At 41.2% G+C, this 23450-nt stretch overlaps 1 long non-coding RNA gene across 1 annotated transcript; it reads right to left on the reverse strand.

The window, feature by feature from the left end:
• Positions 1–918: 918 nt before the first annotated feature.
• On the reverse strand, positions 919–9324 carry LOC141102612 (uncharacterized). Its single transcript, XR_012235172.1, has 3 exons — positions 8723–9324; positions 6413–6490; positions 919–1386 (listed from the first exon to the last, which is right to left on the reverse strand). It is a non-coding gene; the product is annotated as an uncharacterized lncRNA (long non-coding RNA).
• Between the last annotated feature and the right edge of the window lie 14126 nt (positions 9325–23450).

Consider the following 23450-nt stretch of genomic DNA (forward strand, 5'->3'; position numbering starts at 1 on the left):
AGAATATATTATATAATACATTGTATACATACAGGATATATTATATAATACATTGTATACATACAGGATACATTATATAATACATTGTATACATACCGGATATGTTATATAATACATTGTATACATACAGGATATATTATATAATACATTGTATACATACAGGATATATTATATCATACATTGTATACATAGCAGATATATTATATAATACATTGTATACATACAGGATACATTATATAATACATTGTATACATACAGGATATATTATATCATACATTGTATACATACAGGATATATTATATAATACATTGTATATATACACAGGATCCATTATATAATAAATTGTATACATACCGGATATATTATATAATACATTGTATACATACAGGATATATTATATAATACATTGTATACATACAGGATATATTATATAATACATTGTATACATACAGGATATATTATATAATACATTGTATACATACAGGATACATTATATAATACATTGTATACATACCGGATATGTTATATAATACATTGTATACATACAGGATATATTATATAATACATTGTATACATACAGGATATATTATATCATACATTGTATACATACAGGATATATTATATAATACATTGTATATATACACAGGATCCATTATATAATAAATTGTATACATACCGGATATATTATATAATACATTGTATACATACAGGATATATTATATAATACATTGTATACATACAGGATATATTATATAATACATTGGGGATTATTTACTAAGGGAAAATCCACTTTACACTACAAGTACATTTGGAAGTTCAGTCGCTGTTGCTCCGTGGGGGACATGCAAGAAAAAAAAAAAAACAGCATTTTTGCTTTCACATGATTGGATAATAAAATCAGCAGAGCTTCCCCTCATTTCAAATCTTCCCCTCAGATCTCCAGCGACTGAACTTCCAAATGTACGTGTAGTGCAGAGTGGATTTTCCTTTAGTAAATAACCCCCAATGGATCTTTCTCTCCATTCAAGAAGAGAAAGAAAACACATGGGCCGGCTGTACAGTGACTGATCACTGTTATAGCCAATCAGAGGCTATCACAGCAATCAGGTGATGGAGATCCAGGACTCCCCGTTTTCAATCATTAATACAAGACTCGGGGCTCTCGGTGACAGCCCGGTCTCTGTGCAGTGCGCTCCCCGTAAATCCCCGGTACGATCTTCCTATGGGTCCAAATTACATCGATGCCGTTTCCTGCAGTGTACTTTTTGGAAAGGTGCCGGGACTTTGCTGCACGCATGGTGCATCTCCGGATCCATAGACTTCAATGGAAGCACATGTACATGTGTTTATGGTGGAGTCTTGTGTATAACAACCAGTCTCCTCCTTCTAAAAATAAAATCACATGAATCATGAAAAAGCACCAAAAACTGCATCATCCGCGCATGTACCGGTGTGAACCAAGAGGTGGCGACACCGAGATCTATCTACACTTTCTGAGAGGACTTCAGTTTATTACAGGAATTCCTAAAGTGGAACTCCGCTGCATCTGAGTGCCACACACTGAAAATGAGATTTCATTTATTTTTAATATTCAAAGCAAACTCCCCTATCCATCCATCCATCCATCCATGTCTCCATCCATCCATCCATGTCTCCATCCATCCACCCATGTCTCCATCCATCCATCCATCTATGTCTCCATCTATCCATCCGTCTATCCATCCATCCATCAATCCATCCATCCATCCATCCATGTCTCCATCCATCCATGTCTCCATCCATCCACCCATGTCTCCATCCATCCATATCTCCATCCATCCATCCATCCATCTATGTCTCCATCCATCCATCCACCCATGTCTCCATCCATCCATCTATGTCTCCATCCATCCATCCACCCATGTCTCCATCCATCCATCCATCCACCCATCTATGTCTCCATCCATCCACCCATGTCTCCATCCATCCATCCACCCATCTATGTCTCCATCCATCCACCCATGTCTCCATCCATCCATCCACCCATGTCTCCATCCATCCATCCATCTATGTCTCCATCCATCCATGTCTCCATCCATCCATTCATCCACCCATGTCTCCACCCATCCATCCATGTCTCCTTCCATCTATCCATGTCTCCATCCATCCATCCACCCATGTCTCCATCCATCCATTCATCCACCCATGTCTCCACCCATCCATCCATGTCTCCATCCATCTATCCATGTCTCCATCCATCCATCCACCCATGTCTCCATCAATCCATCCATCTATGTCTCCATCCATCCATGTCTCCATCCATCCACCCATGTCTCCATCCATCCATCCATGTCTCCATCCATCCATCCATCTATGTCTCCATCCATCCACCCATGTCTCCATCCATCCATCTATGTCTCCATCCATCCACCCATGTCTCCATCCATCCATGTCTCCATCCATCCATCCACCCATGTCTCCATCCATCCATCCACCCATATCTCCATCCATCCATGTCTCCATCCATCCATCAATCCATCCATGTCTCCATCCATCCATCCATGTCTCCATCCATCCATGTCTCCATCCATCCATCCATCCATCCACCCATCTATGTCTCCATCCATCCACCCATGTCTCCATCCATCCATCTATGTCTCCATCCATCCATCCATCCATCCACCCATCTATGTCTCCATCCATCCATCCACCCATCTATGTCTCCATCCATCCACCCATGTCTCCATCCATCCATTCATCCACCCATGCCTTCATCCACCCACCCATGTCTCCATCTATCCACCCATCCATCCATGTCTCCATCCATCTATCCATGTCTCTATCCATCCATCCACCCATGTCTCCATCCATCCATCTATGTCTCCATCCAACCATCCATGTCTCCATCCATCCATCTATGTCTCCATCCATCCACCCATGTCTCCATCCATCCATGTCTCCATCTATCCACCCATATATCCATGTCTCCATCCATCCATCCACCCATGTCTCATCCATCCATCCATCCATCCATCCATGTCTCCATCCATCCACCCATCCATCTATGTCTTCATCCATCCATTCATCCACTCATGTCTCCATCCATCCATCCATATCTCCATCCATCCATCCATCCATGTCTCCATCCATCCATCCATATCTCCATCCATCCATATCTCCATCCATCCATCTATGTCTCCATCCATCCACCCATCCATCCATGTCTCCATCCATCCACCCATCCATGTCTCCATCCATCCATCCATGTCTCCATCCATCCACCCATCCATGTCTCCATCCATCCATCCATGTCTCCATCCATCCACCCATCCATCCATGTCTCCATCCATCCATGTACATGTGTTTATGGTGGAGTCTTGTGTATAACAACCAGTCTCCTCCTCCTAAAAATAAAATCACACGAATCATGAAAAAGCACCAAAAACTGCATCATCCGCGCATGTACCGGTGTGAACCAAGAGGTGGCGACACCGAGATCTATCTACACTTTCTGAGAGGACTTCAGTTTATTACAGGAATTCCTAAAGTGGAACTCCGCTGCATCTGAGCGCCACACACTGAAAATGAGATTTCATTTATTTTTAATATTCAAAGCAAACTTCCCTATCCATCCATCCATCCATCCATGTCTCCATCCATCCATTCATGTCTCCATCCATCCATGTCTCAATCTATCCACCCATGTCTCCATCCATCCATGTCTCCATCCATCCACCCATGTCTCCATCCATCCATCCATCCATCCATCCATCCATGTCACCATCCATCCATCCATGTCTCAATCTATCCACCCATGTCTCCATCCATCCATGTCTCCATCCATCCATCCATGTCTCCATCCATCCACCCATGTCTCCATCCATCCATCCATCCATGTCTCCATCTATCCATCCGTCTATCCATCCATCCATCCATGTCTCCATCCATCCACCCATGTCTCCATCCATCCATGTCTCCATCCATCCATCCACCCATGTCTCCATCCATCCATCTATGTCTCCATCCATCCATCCATGTCTCCATCCATCCATCTATGTCTCCATCCATCCATCCACCCATGTCTCCATCCATCCATCCATCCACCCATGTGTCCATCCATCCATTCATCCACCCATGTCTCCATCCACCCACCCATGTCTACATCTATCCACCCATCCATCAATGTCTCCATCCATCTATCCATGTCTCCATCCATCCATCCATGTCTCCATCCATCCATCCACCCATGTCTCCTTCCATCCATCCATCCATCCATCCATCCATCTATGTCTCCAGCCATCCATGTCTCCATCCATCCACCCATGTCTCCATCCATCCATCCATGTCTCCATCCATCCACCCATGTCTCCATCCATCCATCTATGTCTCCATCCATCCACCCATGTCTCCATCCATCCATGTCTCCATCCATCCATCCACCCATCTATGTCTCCATCCATCTATCCACCCATGTCTCCATCCATCCATGTCTCCATCTATCCATCCATCCATCCATCTATGTCTCCATCCATCCATCAATGTCTCCATCCATCCACCCATGTCTCCATCCATCCATCCACCCATCTATGTCTCCATCCACCCACCCATGTCTCCATCCATCCATCTATGTCTCCATCCATCCACCCATGTCTCCATCCATCTATGTCTCCATCCATCCATCCACCCATGTCTCCATCCATCCATCTATGTCTCCATCCATTCATCCACCCATGTCTCCATCCATCCATCCATCCATCCACCCATCTATGTCTCCATCCATCCACCCATGTCTATATCATCCATTCATCCACCCATGTCTCCATCCACCCACCCATGTCTCCATCCATGTCTCCATCTATCTATCCATGTCTCCATCCATTCATCCATGTCTCCATCCATCCATCCACCCATGTCTCCATCCATCCATCCATCCATCTATGTCTCCATCCAACCATCCATGTCTCCATCCATCCATCTATGTCTCCATCCATCCACCCATGTCTCCATCCATCCATCCATGTCTCCATCCATCCATCTATGTCTCCATCCATCCATTCACCCATGTCTCCATCCATCCACCCATCTATGTCTCCATCCATCCACCCATGTCTCCATCCATCCATTCATCCACCCATGTCTCCATCCACCCACCCATGTCTCCATCCATCCATCCATGTCTACATCTATCCACCCATCCATCAATGTCTCCATCCATCTATCCATGTCTCCATCGATCCATCCATGTCTCCATCCATCCATCCACCCATGTCTCCATCCATCCATCCATCTATGTCTCCATCCATCCATGTCTCCATCCATCCACCCATGTCTCCATCCATCCATCTATGTCTCCATCCATCCACCCATGTCTCCATCCATCCATCTATGTCTCCATCCATCCACCCATGTCTCCATCCATCCATGTCTCCATCCATCCATCCATCTATCCACCCATGTCTCCTTCCATCCATGTCTCCATCTATCCATCCATCCATCTATGTCTCCATCCATCCACCCATGTCTCCATCCATCCATCCATCCACCCATCTATGTCTCCATCCATCCACCCATGTCTCCATCCATCCATCTATGTCTCCATCCATCCATCCACCCATGTCTCCATCCATCCATCCATCCATCCATCCATCCACCCATCTATGTCTCCATCCATCCACCCATGTCTCCATCATCCATTCATCCACCCATGTCTCCATCCACCCACCCATGTCTCCATCCATGTCTCCATCCATGTCTCCATCTATCTATCCATGTCCCCATCCATTCATCCATCTCTCCATCCATCCATCCATCCATCCATCCACCCATGTCTCCATCTATCCATCCATCCATCCATCCATCTATGTCTCCACCCAACCATCCATGTCTCCATCCATCCATCCATGTCTCCATCCATCCACCCATCTATGTCTCCATCCATCCATCCACCCATGTCTCCATCCATCCATGTCTCCATCTATCCACCCATCTATCCATGTCTCCATCCATCCATCCATCCATCCATCCACCCATGTCTCCATCCATCCATGTCTCCATCCATCCACCCATCCATCTATGTCTCCATCCATCCATTCATCCACCCATGTCTCCATCCATATCTCCATCCATCCATCTATGTCTCCATCCATCCACCCATCCATCCATGTCTCCATTCATCCACCCATCCATGTCTCCATCCATCCATCTATGTCTCCATCCATCTATGTCTCCATCCATCCATCCATGTCTCCATCCATCCATCCATCCATCCATCCATCCATGTCTCCATGGTATATTTTGTTGACAAATAACTTTGAACCCCCCAGCATTTCTAGCTGCAGCCATCTTGAGTAGTGACAGATGATTCATGTAGTATTTACTTTCTGGAATCCACCTGCCCTTAGTTCAGACATGCAGGCAGGAGGGTGTGGCTTACCTGAGAAAGCCCCTCCTCCCATGAAGACTCCTGGGATGCATAACATCATTTTGGCCTAGACCAGAAACCAGGAAGACACTGAAGAAATGAAAACAAAAATATATAAAACAAGAAAATCGTATAATCTCCTTCCTCTCTATTACTAATGATAAGAATCGCACTGACTTCCCAACTTTATCCTTTTGATACATTGTATAGGATTTTCCTATTAATAATATTTCTACATTGTATTATATTGTATCGTCTTGTATTGCAGATCTTCTTTCTCTGTGCTTGGATTCCTCCATCGGTTTCGGCGCTGTGCTTCGCGGTCACATGATGCGGCAGAACTTTCTAGTTCCTCGGAATAGATTCTTGTTATTAGAAGTGGGATTGTGTCCGCGCGTTCTCCGCTTTGTCGTGCAATCGATGTCTTGGTGGTCGCTCTGTGCCCCGGTTGTTATGCGGTGAGCAGGGGGCGGATTCCCGGTTGTTATGCGGTGAGCAGGGGGCGGATTCCCGGTTGTTATGCGGTGAGCAGGGGGCGGGTTCCCGGTTGTTATGCGGTGAGTAGGGGGCGGGTTCCCTGTTGTTATGCGGTGAGCAGGGGGCGGGTTCCCGGTTGTTATGCGGTGAGCAGGGGGCGGATTCCCGGTTGTTATGCGGTGAGCAGGGGGCGGATTCCCAGTTGTTATGCGGTGAGCAGGGGGCGGGGTCCCGGTTGTTATGCGGTGAGCAGGGGGCGGATTCCCGGTTGTTATGCGGTGAGCAGGGGGCGGGTTCCCGGTTGTTATGCGGTGAGTAGGGGGCGGGTTCCCGGTTGTTATGCGGTGAGCAGGGGGCGGGTTCCCGGTTGTTATGCGGTGAGTAGGGGGCGGGGTCCCGGTTGTTATGTAGTAAGCAGGGGGTGGGTTCCCGGTTGTTATGCGGTGAGTAGGGGGCGGATTCCCGGTTGTTATGCGGTGAGCAGGGGGCGGGTTCCCGGTTGTTATGCAGTGAGTAGGGGGCGGGTTCCCAGTTGTTATGCGGTGAGTAGGGGGCGGGGTCCCGGTTGTTATGCAGTGAGCAGGGGGCGGGGTCCCGGTTGTTATGTGGTGAGTAGGGGGTGGGGTCCTGGTTGTTATGTGGTAAATAGGGGGCGGGTTCCCAGTTGTTATGCGTTGAGCAGGGGGCGGGGTTACGGTTGTTATGCGGTGAGTAGGTGGTGGGTTCCCGGTTGTTATGCGGTGAGCAGGGGGCGGGGTCCCGGTTGTTATGCGGTGAGCAGGGGGCGGGTTCCCAGTTGTTATGCGTTGAGCAGGGGGCGGGGTCCTGGTTGTTATGCGGTGAGTGGGGGGCGGGTTCCCGGTTGTCATGCAGTGAGCAGGGGGCGGGTTCCCTCCAGGCCCCCCCCCGGGGCTCTGCTTCTCCATTAATGGTTATTTTTAACACCAAATCATTGTTTCACGTTTCTTCAGCCAATCAGAGGCTGGAAACAACCAGCTGGAGTAATTCCTACTATTCATTTATGGTGCTGACATGGTCTGTAGTGCTGTACAATAACCGTGTGACTACAATGTGCACAATACATGCAACACCTGGACCGTCATTAAAGATACATGATCTTGTTATGTGTCCCCGCCCCCGCCCTGCCCCTTCCAGGTATTTATTACCTCCTACAGGGAATTTCAGGACCCCCCTGACAACGCCTGCATCTGCTTTTCTCTCCAGGAGGACGGCACCATCTTTGTTCAGACATCTTCCAGGGTCACCATCTACTTCCTGAACTGAGATGTGGGCTCAGAGATGACACAATCTTTTAAACCTGTGCAGTACACAAATTTCTGACACAGATCAGCCCCCTGCTACAAAGTTACAATGTACAGTCTGATCACTGGGGGGGAGGAGACTGAGGAAATGACTCCTCCCCCTTCTACAAAGTTACAATGTACAGTCTGATCACTGGGGGAGGGGAGACTGAGGAAATGACTCCTCCCCCTTCTACAAAGTTACAATGTACAGTCTGATCACTGGGGGAGGGGAGACTGAGGAAATGACTCCTCCTCCTTCTACAAAGTTACAATGTACAGTCTGATCACTGGGGGAGGGGAGACTGAGGAAATGACTCCTCCTTCTACAAAGTTACAGTGTACAAATCTGATTTGTCGGCTGAACTCGGAGCAAACGATGAAATACTCGGAACAAACAGATATTGGGTTTGTTTTATGTGCCGATTTGTATTTCTGTCTATCCAATCCTGAGATTTACATGGCTCTGCCACCCAGCACAGCCCTGTCCAGCAGGGAACATTATCTGCTACAGTTTCACATATACTTACAGGTTTCTGCTCACCTTGTGATTGGTCAGTGAAAGGAGAAGCAGCAGACTGGTGAGCTCATCTCTCTGACACTCTGCTCTCTCCTCCTATCAGCATGTTTATTGTGAGCACACCTGATTAGCTTGTTGTGCTGCTTCTTCCTCTCCCAGTCTGAGCTCTGCTGTAGAGGAGTGCAAGAGGCCGATAGGGGGTCACATTCAGGGACTGCTTACATTTAGGGACACAGAGGGGGGCAAATAGATGGGGCACTCTGCAGGGGCGCTCATGTTCTCTGGAGCTTAGTAAATGTGGTGAAGCTCCGCTGATTTCCTTCATCCAATCACTTTCCTTGCACCGCGGGAACCTTCAATCAGCTTTATGTAGACAGGAACGTCTGAATGACTCTGCGGAGGCACAAGGCACGCCATTCCTCCAAGTACAGCGCGTTCGGCGAGCAAGTCTGGCGCTGCGCCATCGCTGGCTGGCCACACAGGGACATCGACTGATTATCCTGAGGAGGGGAAGGGGGGGTCAGGATTCATGTAAGCCGCTGACTCACCCTATGGGGGTGGAAAACACGATCCCACCATGTGCGTCACCGACCTGCGGAGGAGATGTGACAGACCTGGGCCCAGAGCGCCCTCTGCTGCCCACCCAGCGCAAGTGCAGGCAGGTGCACAACACCTTTATATAGCTCTGACATATACCGCAGTGCTGTACAGAGATCACAGAGCCAATCACATCAGTCTAAGAGGAGGTTACACTCTAATGTCCCCTCCCATACCGCCACACCAGTCTCTATACAGAGGAGCTTACACTCTAATGTCCCCTCCCCCACAGTCACATCAGTCTCTATACAGAGGAGCTTACACTCTAATGTCCCCTCCCCCACCGCCACACCAGTCTCTATACAGAGGAGCTTACACTCTAATGTCCCCTCCCCCACAGCCACACCAGTCTCTGTACAGAGGAGCTTACACTCTAATGTCCCCTCCCCCCCACAGTCACACCAGTCTCTGTACAGAGGAGCTTACACTCTAATGTCCCCCCCCACAGTCACATCAGTCTCTATACAGAGGAGCTAACACTCTAATGTCTCCCCCCACAGTCACATCAGTCTCTATACAGAGGAGCTTACACTCTAATGTCCCCTCCCCCCCACAGTCACATCAGTCTCTATACAGAGGAGCTTACACTCTAATGTCCCCTCCCCCACAGCCACACCAGTCTCTGTACAGAGGAGCTTACACTCTAATGTCCCCCCCACAGTCACATCAGTCTCTATACAGAGGAGCTTACACTCTAATGTCCCCTCCCCCACAGTCACATCAGTCTCTATACAGAGGAGCTTACACTCTAATGTCCCCTCCCCCCACAGTCACATCAGTCTCTATACAGAGGAGCTTACACTCTAATGTCCTCTCCCCCCACAGTCACATCAGTCTCTATACAGAGGAGCTTACACTCTAATGTCCCCTCCCCCACAGTCACATCAGTCTCTATACAGAGGAGCTTACACTCTAATGTCCCCTCCCCCCACAGTCACATCAGTCTCTGTACAGAGGAGCTTACACTCTAATGTCCCCTCCCCCACAGTCACATCAGTCTCTGTACAGAGGAGCTTACACTCTAATGTCCCCTCCCCCCACAGTCACATCAGTCTCTATACAGAGGAGCTTACACTCTAATGTCCCCTCCCCCCACACATCAGTCTCTATACAGAGGAGCTTACACTCTAATGTCCCCTCCCCCCACAGTCACATCAGTCTCTATACAGAGGAGCTTACACTCTAATGTCCCCTCACCCACAGTGACATCAGTCTCTATACAGAGGAGCTTACACTCTAATGTCCCCTCACCCACAGTGACATCAGTCTATGTACAGAGGAGCTTACACTCTAATGTCCCCTCCCCCACAGTCACATCAGTCTCTATACAGAGGAGCTTACACTCTAATGTCCCCTCCCCCACAGTCACATCAGTCTCTATACAGAGGAGCTTACACTCTAATGTCCCCTCCCCCACAGTCACTTCAGTCTCTATACAGAGGAGCTTACACTCTAATGTCCCCTCCCCCACAGTGACATCAGTCTATGTACAGAGGAGCTTACACTCTAATGTCCCCTCCCCCACAGTCACATCAGTCTCTATACAGAGGAGCTTACACTCTAATGTCCCCTCCCCCACAGTCACATCAGTCTCTATACAGAGGAGCTTACACTCTAATGTCCCCTCCCCACAGTCACACACTATATTTAGTATACATTTATATAGCTCTGACATATACTGCAGTGCTGTACAGAGATTACTGAGCCTGTCAGAACTCTGAAGCATACTGTAAGTCAGAACAATAAAGCCGGCCATAGATGGATCAAAATTCAGCCGGTTCAGCAGAAACCAGCCAAATTTCGATCCATCTATGGGCAGGCTGGTTGTACCAAAGTCAATCCATTGATCAACTTCAGTACAACCAGCCTATCTGGTATTTTTTATAGGTACCAGCAGTAATCATAGTGTTCTGCTGGCAGAGAAAGGCTCCGCACCGGCAGAACATGACAGCACTGTGGGAGGGATTCTCCCATCAACACAGCGATTTTCTTTCCTTCAACTCAAAGATGAGGCAAAGACAAATGTATAATGTATGGCTTGCTTAAACCATGAGTCAGAAAACAGAGATATAAGTCAGAACATGGAGACATAAGTCAGAACACGGAGATATAAGTCAGAACACGGAGACATAATTCAGAACACGGAGACATAAATCAGAACACAGAGAGAGAAGTCAGAACGTGGAGACATAAGTCAGAACATGTGAACATAAGTCAGAAAACGCAGATATAAGTCAGAACACAGAGAGAGAAGTCAGAACACGGACACATAAGTCAGAACACGGAGACATAAGTCAGAACATGGAGACATAAGTCAGAAAATGGAGATATAAGTCAGAACACAGAGATATAAGTCAGAACACAGTGATATAAGTCAAAACACAGAGATATAAGTCAGAACACAGAGATATAAGTCAGAATAGAGCGATATAAGTCAGAACAGGGAGATATAAGTCAGAACACAGAGATATAAGTCAGAATACAGTGATATAAACCAGAACATGGAGATATAAGTAAGAATAGAGTGATATAAGTCAGAACAGGGAGATATAAGTCAGAATACGGAGATATAAGTCAGAACACAGAGATATAAGTCAGAACATGGAGATATAAGTCAGAACACGTAGATATAAGTCAGAATACAGTGATATAAGTCAGAACACAGAGATATAAGTCAGAACACAGGAATATAAGTCAGAACACAGAGATATAAGTCAGAACACATAGATATAAGTCAGAACACATAGATATCAGTCAGAATACAGTGATATAAGTCAGAACACTGAAATATAAGTCAGAACACAGTGATATAAGTCAAAACACAGAGACATAAGTCAGAACCCGGAGATGTAACTCAGAACATGGAGATATAAGTCAGAATACAGAGATATAAATCAGAATACAGCGATATGTCAGAACACTGAGATATAAGTCAGAACACAGAGATATAAGTCAGAACATAGACACATAAGTCAGAACAGACATAAGTCAGAAAATGGAGATATAAGTCAGAACACAGAGATATATGTCAGAATACAGTGAATATGAATAAGTCAGAACGCAGAGATATAAGTCAGAACACAGTGATGTAAGTCAGAACACAGAGATATAAGTCATAACATGGAGATATAAGTCAGAACACGGAGACATAAGTCAGAACACAGAGATATAATTCAGAATACAGAGATATAAGTAGAATACAGTGATATAAACCAGAACATGGAGATATAAGTCAGAACAGGGAGATATAAGTCAGAACACAGAGATATAAGTCAGAATAGAGTGATATGAACCTGAACATGGAGATATAAGTAAGAATAAAGTGATATAAGTCAGAACAGTGAGATATAAGTCGGAACATGGAGATATAAGTCAGAACACGGAGATATCAGTCAAAACATGTACATATAAGTCAGAATACAGGAATATAATGCAGAACACGCAGATATAAGCCAGAACACAGAGATATAAGTTAGAACACGGAGACATAAGTCAGAACATGGAGATATGAGTCAGAACACGGAGATATAAGTCAGAACATGGAGACATAAGTCAGAACATGTAAACATTAGTCAGAAAACGCAGATATAAGTCAAAACACAGAGAGAGAAGTCAGAACACGGAGACACAAGTCAGAACACAGAGACATAAGTCAGAATACGGAGACATAAGTCAGAAAATGGAGATATAAGTCAGAACACAGAGATATAACTCAGAACACAGAGATATAATTCAGAATTCATTGCTATAAACCAGAAAATTGAGATATAAGTCAGAATAGAGTGATATAAGTCAGAACAGGGAGATATAAGTCAGAACACAGAGATATAAGTCAGAAAACTGAGATATAAGTCAGAACACAGAGATATAAGTCAGAACACAGAGATATAAGTCAGAATACAGTGATATAAACCAGAACATGGAGATATAAGTCAGAACACAGAGATATAAGTCAGAACACAGAAATATAGGACAGAATAGAGTGATATAAATCAGAACATGGAGATTTAAGTAAGAATAGAGTGATATAAGTAAGAACAGGGAGATATAAGTCAGAACAAAGATATATAAGTCAGAACACGAGATATAAGTCAGAATACAGTGATATCAGTCAGAACACGTAGATATGTCAGAATACAGTGATATAAGTCAGAAAACGGAGATATAAGTCAGAACACAGGAATATAAGTCAGAACACAGAGATATAAGTCAGAATACAGTGATATAAGTCAAAACACGGAGATATAAGTCAGAACACAGAGATATAAGTCAGAACACAGAGATATTGGACAGAATAGAGTGATATAAACCAGAACATGGAGATATAAGTAAGAATAGAGTGATATAAGTCAGAACAGGGAGATATAAGTCAGAACACAGGGATATAAGTCAGAACACGAGATATAAGTCAGAATACAGTGATATAAGTCAGAACACGGACATATCAGTCAGAACACGTAGATATGTCAGAATACAGTGATATAAGTCAGAACACGGAGATATAAGTTAGAACACAGGAATATAAGTCAGAACACGGAGATATAAGTCAGAACACAGAGATATAAGTCAGAATACAGTGATATAAGTCAAAACACAGAGATATAAGTCAGAACACAGAGATATAAGTCAGAACACAGAGATATTGGACAGAATAGAGTGATATAAACCAGAACATGGAGATATAAGTAAGAATAGAGTGATATAAGTCAGAACAGGGAGATATAAGTCAGAACACAGGGATATAAGTCAGAACACGAGATATAAGTCAGAATACAGTGATATAAGTCAGAACACGGACATATCAGTCAGAACACGTAGATATGTCAGAATACAGTGATATAAGTCAGAACACGGAGATATAAGTTAGAACACAGGAATATAAGTCAGAACACGGAGATATAAGTCAGAACACAGAGATATAAGTCAGAATACAGTGATATAAGTCAAAACACGGAGATATAAGTCAGAACACAGAGATATATGTCAGAACACAGAGATATAGGACAGAATAGAGTGATATAAACCAGAACATGGAGATATAAGTAAGAATAGAGTGATATAAGTCAGAACAGGGAGATATAAGCCAGAACACAGGGATATAAGTCAAAACACAGGGATATAAGTCAGAACACGTAGATATAAGTAAGAATACAGAGATATAAGTCAGAAAATGGAGATATCAGTCAGAACACGTATATATAAGTCAGAATACAGTGATATAAGTCAGAAAACTGAGAAATAAGTCAGAACACAGGAATATAAGTCAGAACACGGAGATAAAAGTCAGAACACAGAGATATAAGTCCAAAAACAGAGATATAAGTCAGAACACAGAGATATAAGTCAGAACACAGAGATATAAGTCAGAATACAGTGATATAAGTCAGAACACTGAAATATAAGTCAGAACACTGAAATATAAGTCAGAACACAGTGATATAAGTCAGAACATGGAGATATAAGTCAGAACATGGAGATATAAATCAGAATACAGCGATATGTAAAAAACACTGAGATATAAGTCAGAATACAGAGATAAAAGTCAGAACACAGACACATAAGTCAGAACACAGAGACATAAGTCATAAAATGGAGATATGTCAGAAAACAGAGATATATGTCAGAATACAGTGATATAAATAAGTCAGAACGCAGAGATATAAGTCAGAACACAGGGATATAAATCAGAACACGGAGACATAAGTCAGAACACAGAGATATAAGTCAGAACACGGAGATATAAGTCAGAACACAGAGATATAAGTCAGAATACAGTGATATGAACCAGAACATGGAGATATAAGTAAGAATAAAGTGATATAAGTCAGAACAGGGAGATATAAGTCGAAACACGGAGATATAAGTCAGAACACAGAGATATAAGTTAGAACACAGAGAAATAAGTCAGAATACAGTGATTTAAGTCAGAACACTGAGATATTAGTCAGAACGCGTAGATATAAGTCAGTATACAGGGATATAAGTCAGAACACGGAGATCTAAGCCAGAACACAGAGATATAAGTCAGAACACAGAGATATAAGTCAGAACACATAGATATAAGTCAGAATACAGTGATATAAGTCAGAACACGGGGATATCAGTCAGAACACGTAGATATAAGTCAGAATACAGTGATATAAGTCAGAAAACTGAGATATAAGTGAGAACACAGGAATATGTCAGAACACGGAGATAAAAGTCAGAACACAGAGATATAAGTCAAAACAAGGAGATATAAGTCAGAACAGAGTGATATAAGTCAGAACGCTGAGATATAAGTCAGAACACGGAGACATAAGTCAGAACACGGAGATGTAAGTCAGAACATGGAGATATAAGTCAGAATAACATGGAGATATAAGTCAGAATATGGAGATATAAGTCAGAAAACAGAGATATAAGTGAGAACACAGGAATATGTCAGAACACGGAGATAAAAGTCAGAACACAGAGATATAAGTCAAAACACAGAGATAGAAGTCAGAACAGCGTGACATAAGTCAGAACGCTGAGATATAAGTCAGAACACGGAGACATAAGTCAGAACACGGAGATGTAAGTCAGAACATGGAGATATAAGTCAGAATATGGAGATATAAGTCAGAATATGGAGATATAAATCAGAATACAGCGATATGTCAAAACACTGAGATATAAGTCAGAACACAGAGATATAAGTCAGAACAAAGAGAAATAAGTTAGAAAATGGAGATATGTCAGAACACAGAGATATATGTCAGAATACAGTGATATAAATAAGTCATAACGAAGAGATGTAAGTCAGAACACAGGGATATAAGTCAGAACACAGAGATAGAAGTCAGAACACGGAGATATAAGTCAGAATACAGTGCTATAAGTCAAAACACAGAGATATAAGCTAGAACATGGAGATATAAGTCAGAACACGGAGACATAAGTCAGAACACAGAGATATAAGTCAGAACACGGAGATATAAATCAGAACACAGAGATATACGTAGAATACAGTGATAAAAACCAGAACATGGAGCTATACGTCAGAACAGGGAGATATCAGTCAGAACATAGAGATATAAGTAAGAACACGGAGATATAAGTCAGAATACAGTGATATAAGTCAGAACACTGAGATATCAGTCAGAACATGTAGATATAAGTCAGAATACAGGGATATAAGTCAGAACACGGAGACATAAGTCAGAACACAGAGATATAAGTCAGAACACAGAGATATAAGTTAGAACACGGAGACATAAGTCAGAACATGGAGATATAAGTCAGAACACGGAGATATAAGTCAGAATACAGATATATAAGTCAGAAAACTGATATATAAGTCAGAAGTTGGAGAAATAAGTCAGAACACGGAAATCTAAGCCAGAACACAGAGATATAAGTCAAAACATGTAAACATAAGTCAGAACACAGAGACATAAGTCAGAACACAGAGATATAAGTCATAACACAGAGATAAAAATTTAGAGCATGAGACATAAGTCAGAACACGGAGTTATAAGTCAGAATACAGAAATATAAGTCAGAAAACTGATATATAAGGCAGAAATCTGAGATATAAGTCAGAATACAGTGATATAAGTCAGAACACAGAAATAAAAGTCAGATAACTGATATTTACGTCAGAACATGGAGACATAAGACAGAACACAGTGATATAAGTCAGAATACAGTGATATAAGTCAGAAAGTAGAGATATAAGTCAGAACACGGAGACATAAGTCAAAACACAGAGATATAAGTCAGAAGACAGTGAAATAAGTCAGAACACAGAGATAAAAGTCAGAACACAGAGATATAAGTCAGAACAAAGAGACATAAGTCAGAACACGGAGATATAAGTCAGAACACGGAGACATAAGTCAGAACACGGAGACATGAGTCAGAACACAGAGATATGAGTCAGAACATGGAGATATAAGTCAGAATACAGTGATATAAGTCAGAACGCAGAAATATAAGTCAGAACACGGAGACATGAGTCAGAACACAGAGATATAAGTCAGAATATGGAGATAAAAGTCAGAACACGGAGATATAACTCAGAATACAGTGATATAATCAGAACACGGAGACATAAGTCAGAACACAGAGATATGAGTCAGAACATGGAGATATAAGTCAGAATACAGTGATATAAGTCAGAACGCAGAAATATAAGTCAGAACACGGAGACATGAGTCAGAATGCAGTGATATAAGTCAGAATACAGTGATATAAGTCAGAACACGGAGAAATAAGTTGGAACATGGAGATCTAAGTCAGAACACAGAGATATCAGTCAGAACATGTAGATATGTCAGAATAGAGTGATATAAGTCAGAACATAGAGATATAAGTCAGAACACAGGAATAGAAGTCAGAACACGGAGATATAAGTCAGTTCACAGAGATATAAGTCAAAATACGGAGATATAAGTCAGAAAACAAAGATATAAGTGAGAACACAGGAATATGTCAGAACACGGAGATAAAAGTCAGAACACAGAGATATAAATCAAAACATGGAGATAGAAGTCAGAACAGAGTGATATAAGTCAGAACGCTGAGATATAAGTCAGAACATGGAGACATAAGTCAGAACACGGAGATGTAAGTCAGAACATGGAGATATAAGTCAGAATATGGAGATATAAATCAGAATACAGCGATGTGTCAAAACACTGAGATATAAGTCAGAACACAGAGATATAAGTCAGAACACAGAGAAATAAGTTAGAAAATGGAGATATGTCAGAACACAGAGATATATGTCAGAATACAGTGATATAAATAAGTCAGAACGAAGAGATGTAAGTCAGAACGAAGAGATGTAAGTCAGAACACAGGGATATAAGTCAGAACACAGAGATAGAAGTCAGAACACGGAGATATAAGTCAGAATACAGTGCTGTAAGTCAAAACACAGAGATATAAGCCAGAACATGGAGATATAAGTCAGAACACGGAGACATAAGTCAGAACACAGAGATATAAGTCAGAACATGGAGATATAAGTCAGAACACAGAGATTTCAGTCAGAACATGTAGATATGTCAGAATAGAGTGATATAAGTCAGAACATAGAGATATAAGTCAGAACACAGGAATATAAGTCAGAAAACGGAGATATAAGTCAGAACACAGAGATATAAGTCAAAATACGGAGATATAAGTCAGAACACAGAGATATAAGTCAGAATAAACTGATATAAGTCAAAACACAGAGATATAAAAGTCAGAACACAGAGATATAAAAGTCAGAACACAGAGATATAAGTCAGAAGACAGTGAAATAAGTCAGAACACAGAGATAAAAGTCAGAACACAGAGATATAAGTCAGAACACAGAGACATAAGTCAGAACACATAGATATAAGTCAGAACACGGAGACATGAGTCAGAACACAGAGACATAAGTCAGAACACGGAGATATAAGTCAGAACACGGAGACATGAGTCAGAACACAGAGATATGAGTCAGAACATGGATATATAAGTCAGAATACAGTGATATAAGTCAGAACACAGAGATATAAGTCAGAGCACGGAGACATGAGTCAGAACACAGAGATATAAGTCAGAATATGGAGATAAAAGTCAGAACACAGAGATATAAGTCAGAATACAGTGATATAAGTCAGAACACAGAGAAAAAAGTCAGAACACGGAGATCTAAGTCAGAACACGGTGATATAAGTCAGAAAACGGAGACATAAGTCAGCACATGGAGATATAAGTCAGAATGTAGTGATATAAGTGAAAACACAGAGATATAAGTCAGATAATGGAGACATAAGTCAGAACACGGAGATATAAGTCAGAATACAGTGATATAAGTCAGAATACAGTGATATAAGTCAGAACACCCAGAAATAAGTCGGAACATGGAGATCTAAGTCAGAACACAGAGATATCAGTCAGAACATGTAGATATGTCAGAATAGAGTGATATAAGTCAGAACATAGAGATATAAGTCAGAACACAGAAATATAAGTCAGAACACGGAGATATAAGTCAGAACACAGAGATATAAGTAAAAATACGAAGATATAAGTCAGAACACAGAGACATAAGTCAGAATACAGTGATATAAGTCAAAACACAGAGATATAAAAGTCAGAACACAGAGATATAAGTCAAAACACAGAAATATAAGACAGAATAGAGTGATATAAACCAGAACATGGAGATATAAGTAAGAATAGAGTGATATAAGTCAGAACAGGGAGATATAAGTCAGAACACGGAGATATAAGTCAGAACACAGGGATATAAGTCAGAACACGTAGATATAAGTCAGAATACAGAGATATAAGTCAGAACATGGAGATATCAGTCAGAACACATAGATAAGTCATAATACAGTGATATAAGTCAGAAAACGGAGAAATAAGTCAGAACACAGGAATATAAGTCAGAACACGGAGATAAAAGTCAGAACACAGAGATATAAGTCAGAACACAGAGATATAGTCAGAATAGAGTGATATAAACCAGAACATGGAGATATAAGTAAGAATAGAGTGATATAAGTCAGAACAGGGAGATATAAGTCAGAACACAGAGATATAAGGCAGAACACAGGGATATAAGTCAGAACACATAGATATAAGTCAGAATACAGAGATATAAGTCAGAACATGGAGATATCAGTCAGAACACATAGATAAGTCAGAACACAGAGATATAAGTCAGAAAACAGAGAAATAAGTCAGAACACAGGAATATAAGTCAGAACACGGAGATAAAAGTCAGAACACAGAGATATAAGTCAAAACACAGAGATATAAGTCAAAACACAGAGATATAAGTCAGAACACAGAGATATAAGTCAGAACACAGAGATATAAGTCAGAATACAATAATATAAGTCAGAACACTGAAATATAAGTCAGAACACAGTGATATAAGTCAGAAAATGGAGACATAAGTCAGAACACGGAGATGTAAGTCAGAACATGGAGATATAAGTCAGAATACGGAGATATAAATCAGAATACAGCGATATGTAAAAAACACTGAGATATAAGTCAGAACACAGAGATATAAGTCAGAACACAGACACATACGTTAGAACACAGACACATAAGTCAGAAAATGGAGATATGTCAGAACACAGAGATATATGTCAGAATACAGTGATATAAATAAGTCAGAACGCAGAGATAAAAGTCAGAATACAGTAATATAAGTCAGAACACGGAGATATAAGTCAGAACACGAGACATAAGTCATAACAGAGAGATATAAGTCAGAATACAGTGATATAAGTCAGAACACGGAGATATGAGTCAGAACTTGGAGATATAAGTCAGAATACAGTGATATAAGTCAGAACACAGAGACATAAGTCAGAACACAGAGATATAAGTCAGAATATGGAGATATAAGTCAGAATACAGAGCTATAATTCAGAAAACTGATATATAAGTCAGAACTCGGAGAAATAAGTCAAAATACAGTGATATAAGTCAGAACACAGAAATATAAGTCAGAAAACTGATATATAAGTCAGAACATGGAGACATAAGTAAGAACACAGAGATATAAGTCAGAACACAGAGATATAAATCAGAACACAGAGACATAAGTCAGAACATGGAGATATAAGTCAGAACACAGATATAAGTCAGAACATGGAGATATAAGTCAGAACACGGCGATATAAGTCAGAACACAAAGATATAAGTCAGAATATGGAGATATAAGTCAGAACACAGAGATATAAGTCAGAACATGGCGATATAAGCCAGAACACAGTGATATCAGTCAGAACATGGAAATATAAGTCAGAACACAGAGATATGAGTAAGAAAATGGAGATATAAGTCAGAACACAGAAATATAAGTCAGAACACGGAGATATAAGTCAGAACACAGAGATATAAGTAAAAATACGAAGATATAAGTCAGAACACAGAGACATAAGTCAGAATACAGTGATGTAAGTCAAAACACAGAGATATAAAAGTCAGAACACAGAAATATAAGTCAAAACACAGAGATATAGGACAGAATAGAGTGATATAAACCAGAACATGGAGATATAAGTAAGAATAGAGTGATATAAGTCAGAACAGGGAGATATAAGTCAGAACACGGAGATATAAGTCAGAACACAGGGATATAAGTCAGAACACGTAGATATAAGTCAGAATACAGAGATATAAGTCAGAACATGGAGATATCAGTCAGAACACATAGATAAGTCATAATACAGTGATATAAGTCAGAAAACGGAGAAATAAGTCAGAACACAGGAATATAAGTCAGAACACGGAGATAAAAGTCAGAACACAGAGATATAAGTCAGAACACAGAGATATAGTCAGAATAGAGTGATATAAACCAGAACATGGAGATATAAGTAAGAATAGAGTGATATAAGTCAGAACAGGGAGATATAAGTCAGAACACAGAGATATAAGGCAGAACACAGGGATATAAGTCAGAACACATAGATATAAGTCAGAATACAGAGATATAAGTCAGAACATGGAGATATCAGTCAGAACACAGAGATAAGTCACAATACAGTGATATAAGTCAGAAAACAGAGAAATAAGTCAGAACACAGGAATATAAGTCAGAACACGGAGATAAAAGTCAGAACACAGAGATATAAGTCAAAACACAGAGATATAAGTCAGAACACAGAGATATATGTCAGAATACAGTGATATAAATAAGTCAGAACGCAGAGATAAAAGTCAGAATACAGTGATATAAGTCAGAACACGGAGATATAAGTCAGAACACGAGACATAAGTCATAACAGAGAGATATAAGTCAGAATACAGTGATATAAGTCAGAACACGGAGATATGAGTCAGAACTTGGAGATATAAGTCAGAATACAGTGATATAAGTCAGAACACAGAGACATAAGTCAGAACACAGAGATATAAGTCAGAATATGGAGATATAAGTCAGAATACAGAGCTATAATTCAGAAAACTGATATATAAGTCAGAACTCGGAGAAATAAGTCAAAATACAGTGATATAAGTCAGAACACAGAAATATAAGTCAGAAAACTGATATATAAGTCAGAACACAGAGATATAAATCAGAACACAGAGACATAAGTCAGAACATGGAGATATAAGTCAGAACACAGATATAAGTCAGAACATGGAGATTTAAGTCAGAACACGGCGATATAAGTCAGAACACAAAGATATAAGTCAGAATATGGAGATATAAGTCAGAACACAGAGATATAAGTCAGAACATGGCGATATAAGCCAGAACACAGTGATATCAGTCAGAACATGGAAATATAAGTCAGAACACAGAGATATGAGTAAGAAAATGGAGATATAAGTCAGAACACAGAAATATAAGTCAGAACACGGAGATATAAGTCAGAACACAGAGATATAAGTAAAAATACGAAGATATAAGTCAGAACACAGAGACATAAGTCAGAACATGGCGATATAAGCCAGAACACAGTGATATCAGTCAGAACATGGAAATATAAGTCAGAACACAGAGATATGAGTAAGAAAATGGAGATATAAGTCAGAATACAGTGATATAAGTCAGAACATGGAAATATAAGTCAGAACACAGAGATATGAGTAAGAACATGGAGATATTATTATTATTATTATACAGGATTTATATAGCGCCGACAGTTTACGCAGCGCTTTACAACATTAGGGCAGACAATACAATTCAATACAGGAGGAATCAGAGGGCCCTGCTCGTTAGAGCTTACAATCTAGGATATAAGTCAGAATACAGTGATATAAGTCAGAACACAGAGATATAAGTCAGAACACGGAGACATAAGTCAGAACACAGAGATATAAGTCAGAATACGGAGATATAAGTCAGAACACGGAGACATAAGTCAGAACACAGTGATATCAGTCAGAACATATAGATATAAGTCAGAACATGGAGATATAAGTCAGAACACTGAGCTATAAGTCAGAATACAGTGATATTAGTCAGAACACGGAGACATAAGTCAGAACACGGAGATATAAGTCAGCACATGGAGATATTAGTCAGAATACAATGATATAAGTCAGATCACAGAGACATAAGTCAGAACACAGACATATAAGTCAGAAGAGAGTGATCTAAGTCAGAACACGGAAATATAAGTCAAAACGCAGAGATATTAGTCAGAACACAGAGATATAAGTCAGAAAACTG

This window comes from Aquarana catesbeiana, linkage group LG07, assembly GCF_042186555.1.
Source record: "Aquarana catesbeiana isolate 2022-GZ linkage group LG07, ASM4218655v1, whole genome shotgun sequence".
NCBI classification, from domain to species: Eukaryota; Metazoa; Chordata; class Amphibia; order Anura; family Ranidae; genus Aquarana; species Aquarana catesbeiana.